The following is a 9335-nucleotide window of genomic DNA, read 5'->3' as shown; positions in this document are numbered from 1 at the left end:
CAATCCTGAAAAATATTTGGGGGTGCTTAACTTTTTTCCAGGTGTATATGTTGCTACTTTTTTATTGTGCAGTTTTGCGCTTAATAACCAACAAATTAACTAAATGATTTTATATCTCATCGTTCTTGTTATCGTGAATTATAGATAGTTAAAAATATATGTCATCTATTACATATTTAGACAAAACTAAAACTAGGGAAGTTCCTTTGTCAAGTGGAATAGTTGAAAGCTTATTAAAAATATATTGTATAACCGTAAGTTATAATCTATTTGAATTGTATTTACGTTTTCACTTCAATAGTTTTGGAATTAACCACTTTTATAAGTATTTAAATAATGAAATGCACATTAGTTTAAGTGTGAATAGTTCAGTAATGGTGTAATAACACACGCAAAAGCTTTCCACATTAATATGATAAATTACAAAAGATTGAAACCAGCCTTGTATATTAACACTGACTTATTGTATTTATTGACTTTTTACTTTTAGCAAATCTGGTGACATTTATAAACATTAAGTTATAAAACGTTATGGAACAATTGTCAATTACAGTGTTATTTTATACATTAGGATTTTTTACTTTTAACGCATAGCTAAACAATGGGCTGTTTTCTGTCAATCGTGGGAATCGAACTCCGGATTTCAGTGTTGTAAATCCGTAAACTTACTGTCTAGTCATCAGGGGACTTTCACATTAACAATACTCTTTTTTTTTTTTCGAAACGAAAAATTCTGCTTTATAACTAGCTTGACTTAAAATATACTAACTCAAGAATCTCTCGACTGTTTCACAGAATTGGTGTTAAGTCAAATTTGGCTAAGCCCCCTAGTGGCGCAGCGGTATGTCTGCGGACTTACAACGCTGGAAATCAGGTTTCGATATCCGTGGTGGGCAGAGCACAGATAGCCCATTGTGTTGCTTTGTGCTTAATTGCAAACAAACAAACAAACAAATTTGTATAACACATTATTATCTATGATAAAAACTCGTACCAATATTTGCTATATTTCTGTTACGAATGGTGGTTTACTACTATGTAGCTCTATTTTTAAGTTACGGCCACTTTTGCTTTTATAAAATTAAGACTTTCTAGTCTTTTTTAAGAGAATGAGATTCAGACATTAATTTAACAATTTAAGTTTGTACTTAAATCATCACCTGTCACTTTAAGATTCAGTTTATATAGAATTTTCACACTATTCTATATAAATGTTATAAATTTTAAGGAGGAATGAAAACTGAGGCCAATTGATATTTGAACTAAAATGTCTGCATGCTAAATAAGTGTTTAAGCAAACAAGAGTATCCGGCTTGCATGCTCCATTTTTCCATTTTTACTTCATTGAATTATTATGATTGAATATAGCAGGATGCTTAAGTTAAAAAGTGCTTAAACAAACAAGAATATCCGGCTCACATGCTACATTTTTCCGTTTTATTTCAGTGGATCATTAAGATTGAATATGACAAGATGCTTAAGTTAAAAAGTGCAAACAAGAATATCTGTTTCGCATGCCACATTTATCCGTTTGTACTTCAGTGGGTTATTAAATTCACCACCCTTGAAGGCAGCCCATTCCAAAAGCCAATCACCATATTTGGAAAGTAATACTGTTTAAACTTCAGACGACTCCTATGCCGCCAGAATTTGAACTTATGACCCCTTGTACTATTATTTTGACTGCTAAACACAAAAAAGTTTGATGGTTCTATATTATCAATTCCCTTAATAATCTTGAACACGTGAATCAAATCCCCCGTGTCTCTTCACCTCTCAAGAGAAAACAAATTTAGAGATTTTAGTCTTTCCTCATAGGACAGTCCCAGGTAACATTCTAGTGGCTCTTCTCTGAACCTTCTCCAATAATTCAATATCTTTCTTGAGGAAGAGAGCCCACAACTGTACGTACTACTCTAAATGAAGCCTAACAAGTCATCTATTAACATAAATACCCTTGTCTTGTATTCAATATTTCCATAGATGCTACCCAAAATCCTATTAGCCCTATTGCTAGCTACAATACACTGTTTCGATGACGTGAGTGATTTTTCGCTCACAACACCAAGATATTTTTCTTCAACCACAATATTTAATGCATTGCCATTTAAATCATAGTAATTTGAATTGTGAAAATCTACATGCATCACCTTATGTTTTGGATAGTTAAACATCATCTCCCATGTAATGGCCCAATGCATCCAATGATCTAAATCTCCCTGTAAGTCTGCAGCATCTTTGATACAGTTCGCCATCCAAAAATCTTAATGCCATCTGCAAGGTACAAGATTTTGTTAGTCATTCTAAAGTCAATATCACTAATATAAATCACAAACAGCGGAGGACCCAGCACAGATCCATGAGGCACACTGCTTGTAACTGTGATCCAGTCGGATCCAACTCTATTTATTACTACTCTCTACTTTCTATTCTCCAGTCAATCTTCTATCCAATTTAATAACATTCCCCCACACTCACAGATTTCATTTTTGTAACAAGTATTTCATGAGGCATCTTATCAAATGTTTTTGAAAATCAAGGTAAACCAAATCCACATTATTTCCTTCATCAACTATTGCAGTAACATTATCCAAAAATTTCAAAAAATTTGTTGAAAAAAATTTTCCCTTGGCGAAACCATGCTGGCTCTTTGACGCTATATCAAACTGCTTTAAGTGACTCTGAAATGCATCCTTAATCACATTCTTCAAATCCTTTTCCAGCTACTGGCTCACATGTTACACTCCTCCATTTTTACTTCAGTGGATTATTAAGGTTAAATACGGCGGGATACTTAAGTTATGCAAAAAGAAAGTTCTTAAAGCATTTATGTATTACTTGAAATTTCCGTTGAAAAGTTTCAAGATTCAGTTCTAAACTGAATATAAAAAATTAAAAAATGGTACAATATTCAAAGTACGTTGTACACTCTTGTAGATATATCATATTAGATAACACTGTTGTGGATATATCATATTAGATAACACTGTTGTGGATATATCATATTAGATAACACTGTTGTGGATATATCATATTAGATAACACTGTTGTGGATATATCATATTATATAACACTGTTGTGGATATATCATATTAGATAACACTGTTGTGGATATATCATATTATATAACACTGTTGTAGATATATCTATCCGTTGGAATGTTCTTTTGTATAATAACCCGGGTTAAACCCTAGAGTGTATAAATTAGAATTTTAGGCAATTTTTAACACTTGTGCCGTAAACTAAATGCTATTTAATGAGTTCAGTGAAACTAAAATAATGAGTTAGTAATAAAGGTTGTTATTGTACTTAACGTTTTACATTATGTAAAAGTTATTAATTAAACTAAAATAATGAGTTAGTAATTATATGAATGTCTTTGGTTTGTTTGTTTATAATTAAGCACAAAGCTACATAATGGGCTATCTGTGCTCTGCCCACCACGGGTATCGAAACCCGAATTATAGCGTTGTAAGTACGCAGACATACCGCTGTGCCACTGGGGGCCTTTGGTTTGTTAAGAAAATCGTGGGTATTAAATTGCAAGGTATCAGAACAATATACCCCCGTGAACAGAATCACCCAAGATTTGTTTTGTATAGTTTTGTCTGAAATATTATCACCAGAATCGCATCCAATTAGTGATTTGTTTTTAAGACACCTACATCGGCAGACCACAGCGTCGAGGACGTCGTTATCCAACGTTTGAAATAAATATTTGGAATATGTATGAACGAGCAACAGATGAACTGCCAAAAAAAAAAACAATTCTGTTGAAGGATGGCATCGAAGCTTTCGATCGAACGTTGGATGTACTCACCGAAATATTTGAAATGTCATCACATTCATTCATCGTGAACAAGCTTTAAACAAACTTACAGCGCACAGGCCGTAGCTGGTCATGATCCGTAGCCAGGAAGAAAGAAGTACGAGGATGTAAGAGCCCGACTACTTACAGTAATTCGAAATCAGAGAAACTGCAACATTCTGGACTGTTTGCGCGGAATTGTTCGTAACTTAGGTTTTTTAGAAGTACTAACTGTAACTGTTATCTAAAGTTCAGCAGGTGCATTAGCATCATTTCTTTTTTTTTTTTTTTGGTTTTTTACGTATAATTATTGATTTTTCTAGTTTTAACAAAGCTTTTTTTAATTTAATTTCAATTGAGTTTTGTTGTCTGAAAGATTTTGCCTTGGGGGGGGGGGGGGCATTGTCCACGAGAGAATATTGTTTTAGACTCAAGTTGCAAATATAATGTTTTTCAAAAAGGAAGGACATTGGATTTCCAACTAAAAACCAATGAAATCACAACATCCAATTGTCCTGGAGTTTTTGTTTCTTTACGTTTCTAGTTTAGGATGACCTGTAAAAAAAAATTCTTAAGTTGACCAAGATTTTCTAAAATATGTTTCAAATAATCGCATATCTTGCTTTGTAAAGAGAAAACCTATTTCTAAATATAATATAACTTTGCCTCAATTGTAGACATAAACTTAATTTTTTTTGCAGAGTTTACAGATGTGATAAAAACACTAAGGTGTAATATATATTTGTGTAAAATTTAAGTTTTACAAACAAAGAAGAGGCTGTGTTTACTTAAGGCTCTTGTCAGGCTTCAGAATTGATTTTGATTAAGAAGGTCAACTTAAATACCAGAATACAATCGCACTGATACATGAACTACAGATGATATTCCTCAAATGTTAAAAATTAGTTGGACAGGCTTGTCGTGGGTACTATCTTTAAACTGGATTAATACAGCAAAGAGTCCGGGCATTCTGGGGGTCTTACCACATACAAATTTATCAGTTTTCTTAACTTTCAACTTTAAGATCCCTGGAACCCTATTCTTCCTATGATTTGTCTGTTCTTTTGCTTTATTATGCGAGACTCAGTTAGGAAAGTAGGTTAAGATAATGATAATTTAGACCGGAGTAAAGTCTATCTCAAGGACAAGCGTGTTAGGGTATTAACTAAGCAAGTAAACTGAAAATATGATCAGAAGTTCCATATAGGATCTTGAGAAACTGACAGAAACGGAATTATAATGACGTCACATAGAGTAATTCTGAGCACAGTAGGAGGGATAACCAATGACAGAAGAAAGTAAACAACTATGGAGTTAACTCTAATTGTTCCAGGAAGGCATGAGATCCTTGTTTAGCAATTAGAACTACTTTAAGGAAAATGCTGCACAATTTTGGCAGTTCTGTCAGCTAAGTTTTTCAGGCATATTAAACACAACCAGTGCGAAATATGTAGTGATAGAGAAGGTAATACTTCTAGCCAGAATGATAACTACGTAGTGATAGAGAAGGTAATACTTCTAGCCAGAATGATAACTACGTAGTGATAGAGAAGGTAATACTTCCAGCCAGAATGATAACTACGTAGTGATAGAGAAGGTAATACTTCCAGCCAGAATGATAACTACGTAGTGATAGAGAAGGTAATACTTCCAGCCAGAATGATAACTACGTAGTGATAGAGAAGGTAATACTTCTAGCCAGAATGATAATTATGTAGTGATAGAGAAGGTAATACTTCCAGCCAGAATGATAACTATGTAGTGATAGAGAAGGTAATACTTCCAGCCAGAATGATAACTACGTAGTGATAGAGAAGGTAATACTTCCAGCCAGAATGATAACTACGTAGTGATAGAAAAGGTAATACTTCCAGCCAGAATGATAATTATGTAGTGATAGAGAAGGTAATACTCCCAGCCAGAATGATAACTACGTAGTGATAGAGAAGGTAATACTTCCATCCAGAATGATAACTATTTAGTGATAGAGAAGGTAATACCAGAATGATAACTATGTAGTGATAGAGAAGGTAATACTTCCAGCCAGAATGATAACTATGTAGTGATAGAGAAGGTAATACTTCCAGCCAGAATGATAACTATGTCCTTTGGAGTTGGGAATGGAAATGATGCTCAAAGAGTCAGCATGAATAGTAATGTGAGAAGGGGAAGTCCTGACATTATCTACCCAAAGGATCGCTATAAGGGTACACAATAACTCAACAACAAGACTACCAGAGTAGTTAGGGAAGACAAAACAACTTTATTAATTTTAGAGGTTCGAAGAATCTGTTCTGCTGGCTTTGGGCATTCGTAACGTACATAAACCATCGTTTTCGACATGACTGGAAATGTATTGTCACTTTGTTCACTCTGTACAGCGATATTACAAATGATCTGGCAATTTCTCGCGGAATTATGCGATCTCGTAAAAATACAGTTAATTATTCAGATTTTTTTTTTGGTTCGGAGCATATATGTTCGTATTCATTACCGAATTATACCTATATTTTTCTGGCGAGGTTATTTACACAGGGCCGTATCCAGCGCTGAAAAAACGGGGAGGCAAACTTTCGAAGGGGCCCCATTTCAATGTCTTGCAACATTAAGAGAAGATACAGGGAATGGTTGAAATCCATCCGGTTGTGTGTCCTCTTAATTCGGGTGGCTGGCACTGTCGGTAACCACAAAGGGTAAACACGTTCGGTGACGGGAATTTGAGCCCACGACCCTCAGATTGCGAGTTGAATGTCCTAACCATCAGGTTATGCGCACGTGGATTACTTTTAGTATGATTAGAGATAATTGTTTGGTATATTTATTAATTAAAGTAGAAACTATTTGTCCAAAATGTATGTTTTTTTAGTCATTAATTACTATTAATAGAAACAATTTTTGTTATTACACGGAATCCACAAATATAGACATTCAAAAATGTAGTCATTTTAAAAAGAAGAGAAATAAATATGAACAACTATATATATATATATATTGGTCTAAGAACCCTCAGGTTCTATTGTATCTTGCAAATTTTTGTCTAAACCAATATTTATGGCTTTGTTATCACACAGTCCCAAAAATGATGACTGTTCAATGTTGGATATATAAGAAATACAAGTGTAAGTGTTATTATTTCGTTTATTTTGTGACTTAATATTTAACGATTGTTTAGTTTTTAAGACAGGAGTGTTGAAGGTTGATTGTTTCAAATGTGTTGTAACAAGTTTCATTACGTAACTCTTTACGAATCTTCGGTGTTTTTTCGTTATCTTAACTTAGTGTTGTTACATTATAGCGCTGCTCGCGTAGTTTGTAGAAAATTCCAGACGTCAGTTGGGCAAAGTATATATATATATATGTGACTCGCGAGCGCGAGTTAAGAAGCAGAAGAAAGCAAGTTAACTGAGAGATAATTACACAGATCTAGACTGAGTGATTGGCAGTTTAACCTTGACGGGCGATTTCTAAAGAAGTTAGGTTAAGTCAGAAAAAGCGAAGTGAAGTTAAGATAGAGAAAAGTTAGTTAGTGACAGAAAACGTGAAGTTAGCCAGGTTAGCCAGCATGTGAGTGATTAGCCTTAGCAGGTGATTTCTATAGTGTGTTTCACGTATTGCAACAACAGACATAGGAGAAATAATCTGACTGGTCAATTGGGTTCTAAAATAACTGAACCAACCTGAGTGGACTTTTGACGAAAAGAAAAAGACAATTATTTTAAGCTTTGGATACAACTGTGATAATCAACAAAAGTGGAGTGAAGTCATATAAAGTTAAGTTAGTGAATGTGAAGTCAGACTGCATGATTGTTAGTTTAGCTGTAAAGGGCGATATTTTAAAGTGAGTTTCACAGTTAACAGAGATAAGGAGAAATAATTTGTCTTGTCAGTTGTCAGGGTTTTTGAAAGTAACTGAACTCGCCTGTGTGAACTTTGACGAAAAGGTAATAATTAGAGATAATGTGCTAACCCACGGGGTAACGTAAGTGTATTATCCACTGACACTTTTGTGATAAGAGTAGAGAAAAATAGTTCGTTTTGTCAGTTGTGTTCTAAAGTAATTGAATAAGCCTGTTTGGACTTTTGACTGTGGGAGATGTATAAAGTTTACGTTTTGCATCTAACGTCCAGATACAAGTATCCGTCTCAGAGAATGTATCAAGGAAAGGTGTGTTGTGATTCCAGAAAGTGAACTTGTCAAGATATTTGAAAAATGGGAATGACGCTGGCATAAGTGCACTGACGTTATTAATATTATCTTCCGATTAGAACAAGCTAACCTACTTAAATCCAAAATAAATATAAAAATCAATCAGTAGTGAGCATTGATAATTAAATATATCAGGTTTATGTTAAATTTATAAATTTCAGGGGACATAAACTAACCTACACTTAATTTTGAAAGCTATTACGTTTTACAATATGTACAACCATTTGTAGGCAGACTGTATGATTAACCTTTTTAGATATAGACGTTCTTCAAATGTTTAGAGTTATCTTTATTATTGGTAGGAGTAATATTTGTTATTTTGAACATTTAATTTTTCAGAAAAGTTGAATTAATTTATCTTGTAATTAGCTCAATTAACCTATATTTGTGTATTTTCACTTTTGCGTTCCTGCTGGATTGTTTTCGATACTAGTTTCTTAAAAATGCATTTATGTTTCGTGATGAAGTTAAGCCCAAAGCTACACAATGGGATGTCTGTGCTCTGCCCACCACGGATATCGAAACAAGGTTTCTAGTGTTGTAAGTCCGCAGACAGACAGCTGGGGGGCTGCATTTATGAAATATCTGCTTCAAATGATGTTAACCCTGGAACGTGATACTGTAAAAATCGATAAGAATAAGATACTTTGAACGCTAAATTCATAAATTAGCAGACATTTATTTGACTGATGATGATTTCAGGACTGGTGTGTAAGGTCTTCATTCCCTGTGTATTAAAACATAACATTATGTAGCTTGATATTCAACACCCGTTACGTTCTTTATAAATGTGCACTTAAACACAAAAGCATCAATCACGAACAAGATTGTGTACGTTTATTTTGTTGTTAATTATAAAACTGTTCCTTAAATAAACCATATTTAGCATCTACATTTTCTTCTCTTAATGAATTTTAGTAAAGTAATTAATGCTGAAAGTTATTACATCTTATTACAGTGAGAGCATTTGTTAATTAACATTAGTGATACACACTAGCTTTTATATAACTACATTCTTCCAATAAAATCAGAACTTAGAATAACAGCAAATACCATTGTGTCTTTATGATATATCGTACCCTAAACGTAATTAGTAAACTAACCGGAAGTCATATGCATCTCATTAAATATAGGCAGTATTCATTTTGACAAACATACTATTCTATTCATCTAGATAAACAGACTGTTATAATCATATTAGGTCGTCAAGAAATTAATGTCGCTTTTTTGGATGAAAAAACCTGAACAATTTATATATATATCAAAACCATTTATTAAATGAAACAGTCTCCATTCTTATCGATGATGCTTTTCCATCTT

The sequence above is a fragment of the Limulus polyphemus genome, unplaced genomic scaffold, assembly GCF_000517525.1.
Source record: "Limulus polyphemus unplaced genomic scaffold, Limulus_polyphemus-2.1.2 Scaffold2407, whole genome shotgun sequence".
Lineage (NCBI taxonomy): Eukaryota > Metazoa > Arthropoda > Merostomata > Xiphosura > Limulidae > Limulus > Limulus polyphemus.
This window is presented reverse-complemented; position numbering follows the sequence as displayed.